Source organism: Typopeltis vanoorti, chromosome 22 (genome assembly GCF_054136105.1).
Source record: "Typopeltis vanoorti isolate ZY-2024b chromosome 22, IOZ_Tvanoo_1.0, whole genome shotgun sequence".
Taxonomy (NCBI): domain Eukaryota; kingdom Metazoa; phylum Arthropoda; class Arachnida; order Uropygi; family Thelyphonidae; genus Typopeltis; species Typopeltis vanoorti.
The window spans coordinates 33,616,701-33,630,701 of record NC_143570.1 but is presented as its reverse complement, the minus strand read 5'-3'; the positions used below and the strand labels follow the sequence as shown (position 1 = coordinate 33,630,701).

At 38.8% G+C, this 14,001-nt stretch overlaps 1 protein-coding gene across 3 annotated transcripts in view; it reads right to left on the bottom strand.

Moving 5' to 3' along the window:
- The window catches only part of LOC150094292 (protein kinase C-like 3), a 289,221-nt gene extending 281,872 nt beyond the window's left edge, over positions 1–7,349 (bottom strand). For all 3 annotated transcript variants that reach the window (XM_090412158.1, XM_090412160.1, XM_090412159.1), the window contains exon 1: positions 7,317–7,349. The gene's annotated coding sequence lies outside the window, so the exon portion shown is untranslated. The remainder of the gene's footprint in view (positions 1–7,316) is intronic.
- Positions 7,350–14,001: the final 6,652 nt, after the last annotated feature.

Below are 14,001 nucleotides of genomic sequence, written 5' to 3'. Positions count from 1 at the left end.
CCAATGAAAGAAGCATTCGAAATAAGAGAGAAGAATTTTTGGCACTAGTCAGTGCAATCTCACCAAAAGTTGTAGGCATTAGTGAAACTTGGCTGTCAGTACAAGATGTGGTCACTGGAATTGAATGTGATGGGTACAGTATTTTCAGGGAGGATAGAGAAGATAGACAGGGGGAGGAGTACTGTTGATGATAGCTGATGTGTTGCAGCCAAAGAAAGTAGTATATCAAGATGACAGACATGTGAATGAGAGTTCAATTGAGGTGGTCTGGTGTGAAATAGTGACCAATGCAACCAAATATACAGTTGGAAGCTGCTATAGGCCAGGGAGTACAGGGGGAGATATTGAATTCATGCATCAGCAAATTAGTGCAATGAGTGCAGGTTTAGTGATTATTATGGGAGATTTTAATTATGGTGATACAAATTGGAAAGAGGAAATATCACGTAGCAAAAAGGAAATGGAGTTCATACATCTTCTACGAGATAATTACTTGAAACAGCACATAACTGAAGGGACACGTGGTGTGAGAATGTTGGACCTGGTTATTGGTTCAGAGGATATATGCATAAGTAAGGTGTCCTCGTTACCTCCAATTGGTGAAAGTGATCATGTGGTATTGACTTGGGAGGTTGCAAAATCTGTGGATTTTTCTGTTAAGAAGGGGTATATACGGAACTACAGGTTAGGCAATTATAACAAGCTTCAGAGTGAGCTTGCGGCCATCCCATGGCAGAACATATTGCAGGGGAAAGATGTTAGCAGTGCATGGGATAAAATCAGCTATCTGATATTACTATCTGAGGAAAGCAATATCAGATTGTGCCCCCATGGTCAGGAAGTCAAACAAGGCAGGCATTAGATGGATGAGCAGTAGTATCAAGCTTGATCTGCAAAAAAATAAAATGTTATGGAGAATGTACAAGGAGAAATGTGATCAGTACACCCATGAGCAGTACAAGGCTCAAGCTAGGAAGATTACCAGCATAGTAAGAAAAGCTAAATCAGATTATGAAAAGAACCAAAGAGATCAAGGGTAATCCCAAAGAGTTCTTCCGCTATGTGGCAAGTAAAAGGAAGAATGACTTCGGAAGGATAACTTTAGTGGGTGCTGATGGTATTGAGGTGACAAAATCAGATGTAATAGTCGAGTTACTGAGTAATCACTTTTCAAAAGTCTGTCACCCAAGTGAGAATATCTCTGTACCTGTAGCAATAACTAATGTGAGAATTGAAGCTAATAAATCAGAGGTATTTAATATATTGCAAAATTTAAATGCAAACACTGCTGTAGGCTTAGATGGAATATCAGCTCAGGTGTTGCATGAATGTGCAAATGAATTGTCAACCCCTCTTACTTGGATATTTAATTTAAGTTTGAACTCTGGTATGGTCCCTAGGGAGTGGAAGTTGGGCAAAGTGGTTCCTTTGCATAAGGGTGGCCCTAAAACTATGGTAGTTAATTACAGACCAATCACCATCTCAGGAGTAGTGGTAAAAGTATTGGAAAAGTTGGTTAAAGACAAAATTCAAGAATGGGTGGATCAGGATATGATACTCTATAGAGGCCAACATGGTTTTGTTAAAGGTAGATCCTGCCTTAGCAATTTATTAACTTTTCATAATAGAATGACATCTTAGTTGGACAAAGGAACTGGCTACACAGTGGTACTTCTGGATTTTGCTAAGGCTTTTAACAGGATACCCCATGGAACACTGTTACGCAAATTGGAGCAGATGGGAATGGATACTAAATTGGTGATATGGATAGGAGAATGGCTCAGGGAGAGAGATACCAGAAGGTGGTGTATGGAGGAGCCAAGTCCAGGACGAGGCAGGTGACCTTTGGTGTGCCTCAGAGCTTTGTGCTTGGGCCATTGTTGTTCAATTTGTATATAAATATTTGTATAATTTGTATATAAATTTGTATATAGGAAATGGCTTACACGGAGATATTCAGTTGTTTGCTGATGATGCAAAGTCGGGTAGCGCAATAAAAAATCAAGCTAATGTTGAAAGTTTGCAGGATGATTTAAATAAGCTGGTAGAATGGGCAAAAGGTAATGGATGTCAGTTCAATGTGGAAAAGTGTAAAGTCATGCATTTTGGGATTAAAAGATTACCAGCTGTGTACTACATTGATGGAACAGTACTCCAAGAGATTGATGAGGCTAGGGACTTAGGGGTGTTGGTAGATAGGGAGATGAAGTTCAGAGGACACATTGCTAAGGTGTCCAAGATTGCACATAGGATTACTTGGTTGTTGAGGAACACACTGACATCCAGAGATAAAGAGGTTATTATTCCCCTTTATAAAGCGTTGATACTTCCACATTTGGATTGTTGTGATCAGGTCTGGTCACCTGGATTCCTTGGAGATGAGGAGGCTGTGGAGAGGATTCAGAGAAGAGTGACTAAGTTGGTAAGTGATGTAAAAAATGCTCCCTACATTGATAGATTGAGAGCTTGTGGATTGCAGAGGTTGGTTGATAGGCGGAGAAGAGGGGATATGATAGAAACATTTAAATTACTGAAAGGTTTTTATAGGATTGATGCAGGGGAAATGTTTCAGCTGTGTGATAGTGATGGAAGAACAAGAGGTCATCCCTGGAAATTAAAGAAGAGTGTGGTTAACAAGGGTGTCAGAACAAGGTTTTCTGCCTGGAGGGTGGTGAATGAGTGGAATTCATTGACTGACTTAGTTGTGAGCTCTTCATCTGTAAATGAATTCAAGAAGAGATATGACAGATATTGTTTTGCTAGTTTGGGTCTCCCGCGATGAGTCTACTGACTCCATGGAGATACCCGTAATAATAATATTTGGTACCACAAATTCTCAATGGGTTGAGATCTGGGCTGTTTCCTGGCTACAGTAGTCATCCAGGAAACAGCCCAGAATTGAGTGCTAAGTACTAAACTCAATTTGTATGGTACATTTTAGGGTTATAATAGCATTACTTACACTTTTTTACCCTATGACAAGGGGCAGAGTAATGCTCAAAGATGCAGTTCGTTGTTATGGAAAAGTAATCTCTGATAGAGCAATTCTAAAATTTTCTGGTACACTTGTGCGTTCAGTGAACGCACAATTGACCAACACACAATGATATGACCTACACAGAATGATATGACATGCAAGCAACCAACATACAATGATATGACATGCAGCTCCACATCATCTGACTGGCTAGGGCCGTTGACTGTTGATACCAGACAGCCAGGGTAGAATTTTTCCCCTGATCATCTTCGAACTGTCTGTCTGCAGTCAGCACCCTGTAGGTTAAACTTTTTCTCGTCAGAAAAAATTACTCTTTTCTACTGATCAGGGGTCCATTTGGCATGCTCTTTGCACCAATTTAACTGAGTCAATCTCATTTTTTTGGTTAACAAGGGTTTTTTTTAGGGCACCTGGCTATCATTCCCTGTCAACCTTGCCACAACTCCCGTTTGTTCTTCCCAGTCCCATTTCAGTTCTCTGGATGATGTACAGCAATTTGAGGCAGAGTTGCTTTAGAACGCAATCTTGGCATTGTGCAGACAGTGGCTTTCTTCCTGTCCCCATCTTCCTTTCAGCAGATCCAATTTCCTTCACTTTCGACAGCAGGTTGTACCACAGTAAAGACTACAGGACATTCTTTAAGCTATTTCACAAGAACAATAGTCTTCTCTATTCAAAGCTTGAATTACACTTTTTCTGCAAGGTATTAACTGCACGTAACTAGCCATAGCAATCTCTGCAAAAATATGTGAAAACTAGCTGATGCTATCTATTTATAGCATAAAAAATTCTGATGGAATAGAAGCACCTATAACATTATACAGAAACCTCATGGGAATGATAGATGATTATTATTATTATTATCTCACATCTCCAGGGAGTCCAAGGACTCATCGAGAGAGAGGGTACCTGCTATACAACTCCGTCTCCACCATTCAATCATCAACTGACCGCAACTACACCAACAGCATCTACTGCCGACCACCACTGGTATTTCCACAGAAAATCACAAACATCCATGCCCACAGCGAGATTCAAACCCACAGCCTTTTGGCCGGAGAGCAGACACGCTACATACTCGGCCAACCAGGCTGGCAAATAGATAATGTGGTAGATACTACGAAATCTCTAATGATAAACCAATGAAAATGACCATTTAACTACTAAAAACTATATTTATGTAAGGTGATACGGTTACTATGAACATGAGTGTACATTACATTACATTATTATAATTATTACGGGCAACTCCAAGGAGTCCTTAGACTCATTGAGGGAGGTCCTAAACATCATGTCAATCACAACTATTCGACATTCACACAGTATCTATCATACTTTGTCTTGAACTCATTCACTGTCATAGCACCCACAACAGACTCTGGCAGCTTATTCCACTCATTCACCCTCTAAAAGTAAAAAACCTAGCTCTAACACCCTTACTAACCACACTCTTGCCCAGCTTCTTTGAATGTCCCATAGTCGTCCTCCCCATTACCAGTCCTGTTCTCAAAAATATCCTCTGAATTAATCCTATAGAAACCCTTCATCAATTCGAATGTCTCAATCATATCTCCTCTTTTCTGCCTATCAACCAATTTTTGCAACCTACAAATCTTCAACCTGTTTTCATAAGGTTCATTCCATAGACCTGCTACTATCATCTTGGTCACTCGCCTCTAGATCCTCTCAAACTCCTCCCCATCAAGAAGAAACCTAGGTGACCAAATCTGGGCACAGTAGTCGAGATGGGGGTCTTATCAAGGCTCGATACAGAGGAATAATAACTTGTTTGTCTCTGCTCGTCAAAGTATTCTTCAGCAGCCAAGTGATTTGATGAGCTGATTTAGCCACTTTTGCAACGTGCCCCCTAAACTTCAATTCCCTATTCACCAACACTCCCAAGACCCTGGCCTCATCAATCTCCTGGAGTACAGTTCCACCAATGTGATATACTGCTGCTAATCTTTTCGCCCCAAAATGCATAACCTTACATTTTGGCACATTAAATTGACATCCATTCTCCTTAGCCCAGACCTCCAATCTATCCAAATCATCCTGCAAAATTTTGACATCTTCTGCATTCACTATTGCCCTACCAAACTTTGCATCATCAGCGAACAAATCCTTCCCTGATATCGTTAATGAACAAAATAAACAGCAGTGGTCCAAGATCAGAACTCTGCAGCACACCACTAGTCACATGTCGTCTTTTGGACTCTACTCCTGAGTAAACTACTCTCTGAAATCTCTCCATCAACCACGCTCCTATCCATCTCACCAACCCTATATCCATTTCCATATGTTGCAGTTTACGGATTAGAATTCCATGAGGTATCCTGCCAAAGTCTTTAGCAAGGCCCAGCAGTATCACCGTAAACACATTACCCTTGTCCTGTTCAGCCGTCACTGTTATAAAACCTGAGCAAGTTACTGAGGCATGATCTACCCTTCACAAAACCATGCTGTCTCCCATACAGTATCTCATTTTCATCAATCCATTCCTGTGTTTTTCCCTTGACTACTTTCTCCAAGACCTTGACAACAACTCCTGATATGGTGATCGGTCAGTAATTTGCAACAGTAGTCCTTTATGCAATGGAACTATTTTCCCCTCTTAACACCCCTTTTGGACTAAACCAGGCACGAGACTCAGATTAAACAATATGGTTAAGGGCACTGACAATTCTTTAGCCGCTTCATGTAAGACCCGTGCTGGTATACCATCCAATCCCACAGATGTATTCACATTAAGGTTCTGCAACAGACTATTCACCTCCACTTCATTCACCACAATTCCTGTATAAACTAATGGTTCCTTCATTCCTTCAATGTCACCACCTGGATGATATACTCTTGCAAAGTGCTCACTCAGTAATTCCACTATATCGACTGATTCAGTGACCTCCCTACCATCGGCATCCCTTAAAATCATTCTGCCATGTATAGTTTTTTTTTTACTTGCAGCATATTGAAAGAATTGTTTGGGATTCTCTTTAGCTTACATGGCTAATTTCCTTTCATAATCCACTTTTGCTTTTCTTACCACACTCGTTATACTTCTGGCCTGCGCTTTATACCATTCGTGTGCCTGCAGGTCACCTTTCTCCTTAAATTCCCTCCACAGTTGTTTCTTTTTTTTGCAACTCAAGCTTAATGGTGTTATTCATCCATTTAACCCCTACTTGATTTACTATTCAGATTCTAGGTATACAGTCAGCCATAACCTTCTGCAAATGCTCCTTGACCACTTCCCATGCACTATCAACATCCAGCTCTTGCAGTTTTACATGGCATGGCACTGAACCAAGCAATCTCCTAAGCTTGTCATACTTGCCAGCATGGTAATTCCACATGTACCCTGTCTTAATTGAAAATTTCATGCAATTAGCCACCTCCCGGATCAAGACCTTATGATCACTCTCACTAATAGGTGGCAACATGGTCATATTCATTACAGTCAAATTTTCAGATGCAATTACTAGGTCAAGCACTTTCAAACCCCTAGTATTTTCTATTACATGCTGTCTCAGATAGTTATCCCTTAATAACTGAATAAAATCCAGTTACTTCTTCACATGTGTCCTTTCCTCCTTCCAATCAATATTAACATAGTTGAAATCCCCCCCATAATAATTACCCTCCTTCCACTCATTTCATCAATTTGTTTATGCATACCATCTCCACCATCTATTCCATCACCTGGTCTATAGCAGCACCCAACTGTATATTTTGTTCTGCTAGTCTCAATCTCACACCAAATAGCCTCAAATGAGCTATTTTCACTATCCTGCAATACAATTCTATTCGCCTTGGCTGTACATTACATTTCTAAATTTATGTGAGGTGATATGGTTACTATGAACATGAGTGTACATTACATTACTAAGTATTATCTTCTTCTTCTGTGAAAAAGGAATGACATACAGAGAAAGAGGATCATTACCTGCAGAGTAAAGTACTCATAGTCCAAGAGAGCAAACAAAAAAAAAAAAATTAATTAATTAAAAATAAATAAATAAAATAAATAAATAACAAAATAATAATCATAAAAGAATTTAAAAAAAAAACTACAATAATCTTCCAAATTACATGAAACCATGTTTTTTTTCCCTCGCCTTTTTCTTTCTTATTGAAGAAAGATAGCTGAGGTTTCCTAATTAGCTGGTATTCTACAGAGATAATTTTTTTGTCAAAAAAGATATTGTTTTGAAAACATACTCATGGAAATCGGCAGTTAAAACAATAAGAGAAAACAAAAATGTTCATAATTAAACTTCAAATTCCAAAACCGTCTAATTTCAGATTATAGCGCCATTACATAAAAACTACGCCGCACGCTGTTCTAATTGGTGACTTCTTACAATAAAGGGCGTCCGTATGTCTTTTAATGTACGTATGATAGCATGATCTGCTGCATCCGATGTTCCAAAAAAAAAAAAAAAAATATATATATATATATATATATATATATATATATATATATATATATATATATATATATATATATATATATATATATATATATATATATATATATATATATATATATATATATATTTATGTTAGAATGATTAGTCTTTTGCCACGGTATGACAGTGAAATGTTTAAAAGGAGGGCCATAATAGCGAATGAACAAAATGAAGGATAGAGTGCTGTATGGAGACTCGTTAGTACGAAGTGTGTTAGTAGAGGATTTGACAAAATCGTACCAACCTGGTGCGACCATAAAGGATGTAACTGAGTCTATTAAAGAGCAAAAGAAAGGGTGAAAGAAATGATTGTTGTGGCAGGTACGAATGATTTGAAAGGAGATAAAATGGAAATGATAGAAGACCTGAATGAATTGTTTGAGGTAGCAAAAGAAAAGAGTGAGAGAGTTAGAATGATTAGTCTTTTGCCACGGTATGACAGTGAAATGTTTAAAAGGAGGGCCATAATAGCGAATGACTTTATGCATGGGTTATGTATGACGAGTGATGTGAGTTTGATGGGCGAAATGATCTATATAAGATGGATGGCTTGCATTTGAATGGTTATGGTGTAAGAAGACTTGAGAAAATGTTGCTGAATGTAGTGGATGTGCAAATTCAGGGAAACTAGATTTGTTAAGGGGGGGAGTAGATATACAGTCCTTAGGGGCGCAGTTGAATGTAAGAATGAATATAATATGCTAGAGCAAATAAGGACAACAAACCAGAGTGGGATAGTTAATATAAGGCATCAAGGTAGGGTTGGGGCTAATGGGGGTCTTAAATTCATGTACACTAATACTAGGAGTATTAGGAACAAGAAGGAAGAGTTTTTGGCCATGGTTGGCACTTCCAAACCACAGGTTATTGGTATTAGTGAAACATGGCTGACTGTAGATGATATAGCTAGTGGGATTGAATGTGATGGGTATAGTGTGTTCAGGAATGACTGGGAGAATAAAATGGAGGGAGGAGTATTGTTGATGATAGCTGATGAGCTACAGCCAAGGAGAATAGAAGTTGAATTGCAGGATAGAGAAAAGAGCACATTTGAGGCCATTTGGTGTGAGATTGTGGCTAGCAAAACTAAATATACAATTGGGTGCTGCTATAGACCAGGTGATGGAAAAGATGGTGGTGACAGTTTGCACAAGCAAACAGAAGAAATGAGTGGAAGGAGGATAATTATTATGGGAGATTTCAACTATGGTTGCATTGATTGGAGTGAGGAGAGGACACACGGGAGGAAGGAATTGGATTTTATGCGGTTATTAAGGGATAACTATCTGCGACAGCATATAATGGAAAATACTAGGGGTCAGAGAGTGCTTGACCTAGTAATTACATCTGAGGATTTGGCTGTAACAAATATGACCACATTGCCGCCAATCGGTGAGAGTGATCATAGGGTCTTGACTTGGGAGGTGGCTAAAGGTGTAGCATTTTCAATTAAGACAGGGTACAGTTGGAATTATCGGGCTGGAAAGTATGACAAGCTTAGGAGTTTGATTGGTTCAGTGCCATGGCATGTACAACTGCAAGGACTAGAAGTTGATAGTGCATGGGAGGTAGTTAAGAAGTGCTTGCATGAAGCAATGGCTGACTGTATACCTAGAGTCCGAATAATAAATCAAGTAGGGGTTAAATGGATGAATAACACCATTAAGCTTGAGCTGCAAAAAAAGAAACAACTGTGAAGGGAATTTAAGGAGAAAGGTGACCGGCAGGCACATGAACGGTATAAAGGCAGGCCAGAAGGGTGACGAGTGTGGTAAGAAAAGCAAAAAAGGATTACGAAAGAACATTGGCCTTGCAGGCTAAAGAGAATCCTAAACAGTTTTTTAGATATGTAGCAAGTAAAAGGAAAAATGTACATGGCAGAATGATATTAAAGAATGCCAATGGGAGGGAGGTAACTGAATCAGTTGAGATAGCTGAGTTACTGAGTGAGCACTTTGCAAGAATATATCATCCAGGTGGTGACATTGCAGAAACGAATAAACCAGTAGATTATAAGGGAATTGTGGTGAATGAAGTGGAGGTGAGTAGTCTATTGCTAACCTCAATGTCAATACATCTGTAGGATTGGATGGTATACCAGCTCGTGTCGTACGAGAAGCAGCTAAAGAATTGTCAGTACCCTTGACCATTTTGTTTAATTTGAGTCTCAGGTCTGGGTTAGTCCCGAGCGGGTGGAAGGAAGGGAAAATAGTTCCACTGCATAAAGGTGGTTCCAAGACTGCTGTTGTAAATTACCGACCGATTAGCATATCAGGAATCATTTTCAAGGTCTTAGAGAAATTAGTCAAGAAAAGAATACAGGATTGGATAGATGGAAATAGGATATTGTATGGGGAACAACATGGTTTTGTGAAGGGTAGATCATGCCTCAGTAACTTGCTCACGTTTTATAACACAGTGACGGCTGAACTGGATAGGGGTAATGGGTTCACAGTGATACTACTGGACCTTGCCAAGGCCTTTGATAGGATACCACATGGAACCCTAATCAGTAAACTGGAGCAGATGGGGATAGATATAGGGTTGGTAAGATGGATAGGAGGGTGGTTGAAGGAGAGATACCAGAGAGTGGTTTATTCAAGAGTGGAGTCAAAAAGACGTCTTGTGACTAGTGGAGTGCCGCAGGGCTCTGTTCTTGGACCACTGCTTTTCAATTTGTTCATCAATGATATTGGAAAGGATTTGAGAGGAAGTGTTCACTTGTTTGCTGATGATGCAAAGTTGGGTAGAGCAATTGTGAGTGCACAGGATCTCAAAATTTTAGGATGATTTGGATAGTTTGGAGGACTGGGCTAGGAAAAATGGATGTCAGTTTAATGTGGCAAAGTGTAAGGTTATGCACTTTGGAGTGAAAAGAATAGCAGCAGTATATCGCATAGGTGGAACTGTACTCCAGGAGATTGATGAGGCCAGGGATTTGGGAGTGCTGGTGGACAGGGAGTTGAAGTTTAGAGGGCACATTGCAAAAGTAACTAAAACAGCTCACCAAATCACTTGGCTTATGAAAAATACTTTAATATGCAGAGAGAAGCAAGTTGTTGTTCCTCTGTATCGAGCCTTTATAAGACCTCATCTGGACTTCTGTGCCCAGTTATGGGCACCAGGGTTTCTTCGTGATGGGGAGGAAGTGGAGAGGGTCCAGAGACGAGTGACCAAGATGATAGCAGGTGTGTGGAATGAACCTTATGAGAATAGGTTGAGGATTTGTGGGTTGCAGAAATTGGACGATAAGCGAAGGAGGGGTGATATGATTGAGACATTCAAATTACTGAAGGGTTTTTATAATATTGATCCAGAAGATATTTTTGAAAATATGACTGGTGGTGGGAGGACTAGGGGCCATGCATGGAAGCTGGGCACGATCGTGGTTGACAAGGGTGTTAGAGCTAGGTTTTTTACTTGGAGCGTGGTGAATGAGTGGAATAAGCTTCCAGAGTCTGTTGTGGGTGCTACGACCGTGAATGAGTTCAAGGCAAGATATGATAGATACTGTGTAAATGTTGAATAGTTGTTCCAGACATGATGTTAGGGCCTCCCTCGATGAGTCTGTCGACGCCTTGGAGTTTTCCGGAAAAAAAAAAAAAAATAATAATAATATATATATATATATATATATATATATGGCACGCCAGTTGGAACAACTTGAAAAATACAACGTTTTTATGTATCGATTATGTGAGGCAATTTGTACCTGTAATTTCCAGTTTGTTTAAATAACTCAATGTTTATTAGTATTCCTTTCCTTTATAAATACCTGAAGAAGGCTGCTATATGCCGAAACTAGTAGTATTTATCATTAAAATCTTTATATGTTATCTCGGTCTTGGAGTCATTAAATCTATTTTTTGAAATGTATAACAACCGAGTAAAAGCTGATCGCCACATATATATATATATATATATATACTTCTTTGCATATATATATATATATGCAAAGAAGTTTTATCCCTGTCACTTTTTTTAACCTTATCTAACTTTTGAAGACTGAGGGGAAAGAGTTCAATCTCCACCTTTCGCCAATCAAAAAATGACACAAGACTCTTACTAATTAACAATCCCCTATCACTAACTGTAAATGATGCATCATGTGGATTGACAGCGGCTATTCAGTTATTTGCCGCTGATGCAAAGTTGGGGAGAACTGTAAGTAGCACTTATGATGTTAATTCCCTTCAGGAAGAATTAAATAGAAATTAAAAAGGCTTGGACAATGAGGTGGGGTTGTAATTATGCTATTAATAAGTTCAATGTGTTGCTTTTGGAATGCAGCAATATGAGGGTGCTTAGTATATTGATGACACTATACTACAGGAAATAGGCGAGATTCAAATTATGGGAGTGATGATTGACAGTAGCCTAAGGATCTATACTCCCAGGCTCTGTTCAACATGTATATAAGTGACATCCATCCAACAGCCAGTTGAAAGTTTATTTAAGCTGATGACATGGCATTCGCATCCTAAGACACCTTCAAATGCTTCAAGGAAACACTGAGAGAAGACACAGAGCTCACTACAAAAGTACTTTAAAACCTGGGGACTATCTCCAAACCCAAGCCAAACTGTTATTTCAACATTCCTCCTAAATAACCATGAGGTCCACAGAAAACTAAAAATAAACTTCTCCGACTGGACAAAGTACTACTCGCCAGTTGGAGCCTAGGATATGCAGCTAACACAGCTATGTTTTGTTAAGGCCTACTGTCTTCCCATGGTTGCCTGTCCTTTCTAACATCACTCGTCCAAGCTTCAGAAGAGAAGCCACCATGAAGGAAATAAATAAAATAAGAAATAACATAAACTTTCCAATACATCAAGATATCTTTCCACCTCCAGTTCATAGTTTTACTTCTAGATTTTCCATCTGGCTCGTGGAAACACGAGAAAATTGTCCCTCGGGTGGAGAAGATTCCGGAATGATCTCCAAACAACCTGATCACAGATCAAACCAAGCTTCAAGGATTCAATCTACCTCGACACCTCTGAAGCCAGTTACACAGATTTAGGATTGGATGAGGCTGCTGTTCCCAGTTACTGCATCTGTGAGGAATTTCGCAGTCGTCCTACGGCAGTGTTTCTAAACTTTCTTTAACCCCTTAACATACAAAGACGTCTGTGACACGTCTTTTGTTTATTGTACCAAAACTGATTTTGAATTTTGGTTTCACATATAAATACAACCGAATATAGACGCTAGGCAATCTTGTGCATATTTCCTTTCAGCCGAGAAAAGTTGCCAACGGCGTGTATAGGCTATTTCGTTTGCACAAATTCATCATTCTTTTTCATATAATGATGAATTTGATCCAGCAAATCACCCTCTCCCAAAAAATTGGCAGAAAAACGACCACGTTCTGATTTTTAATTGGTACGTTAAGCGGTTAATGTGTGTCCCATTTTTAATATTAATATTCCCCCCTTGCAATTCTTGTGTTGAGAAACTGACAAAACCCATAAAAGTTAGCAAAACATAAAAATTAAAAATTAATTACAATTTTTAAAAATTCATACAAATTTAAATACGTCATCAAATCTTTCGAAAATTGTATAGATCTGGCATCACTGCACAGACCGTTGAGTCGTATCGACCTTTCGAAAACATTTGCGATTTCATCATGGGAAGTCTCGAATGTTCTGGAAATGTTTCTGCGACTATAAATTAGGCTTGAAATGGCAGGAAGGCAGTAACACTGCAAGTGGTCAACAGTGCAAAGTTGATGGACAATCTCTTATAGTGTAGAAAAATGCATACATTTTTAATTGGACATAAGTGACCATCTGACGACTGCGGAGCATCGACTTCAACAAACACAGGTTCATAGAATACCACTCCGAAAGTAAAATCAAGAAAGTATGCAGCAGAATATTTAGATTTTGGTTTTACAAAGACTGAAGTAAATGATGAAAAAATACTACTGTTGTTATTTGTTCGAAAATTTTGGCGACTGATAGAATGAAACCGAATAAATTTAAAATGCATTTGGAAACACTTCATAAAGAGTATGTAAGCAAACCCTCGAGAGGTCTTTGCTGCCAAATTGAAATGTTTTCAAACGCAAAAACTAGCATTAAAAAGGCTTTGTGTATAAATGAAAAAGCTTTTCTAGCTTTTTGTAATGTTGCATATAAAATAGTTAGGTGCAAAAGCCCCACACTGTCGTAGAAGATCTAATTCTGCCAGCTGCTATTGATATTGTGGAAACTATGCTTAGAGAAAGTTTTACTAAACAACTACAGTACATACCTATATCAGATGATACTGTTGCTCAGCGAATTGCTGATATATGTAAAGCAACAACTTTTATCGAAGCTTTGTGATTAATTATTCTTAATTCAGCTTGACGAGGCAACTATTGGCAACAAGGATTTTTATTTAATTATTTCTATACGATTTTAAGATAAATTATCAGCAGTTGAAGAGTTATTGTTTTCTAAACCAATAGAAAGAAGAGCCCAGCACCTGAATTGTATTCAAAATATTGAACGATTTAATATTCAAGGCAAACATACAGTG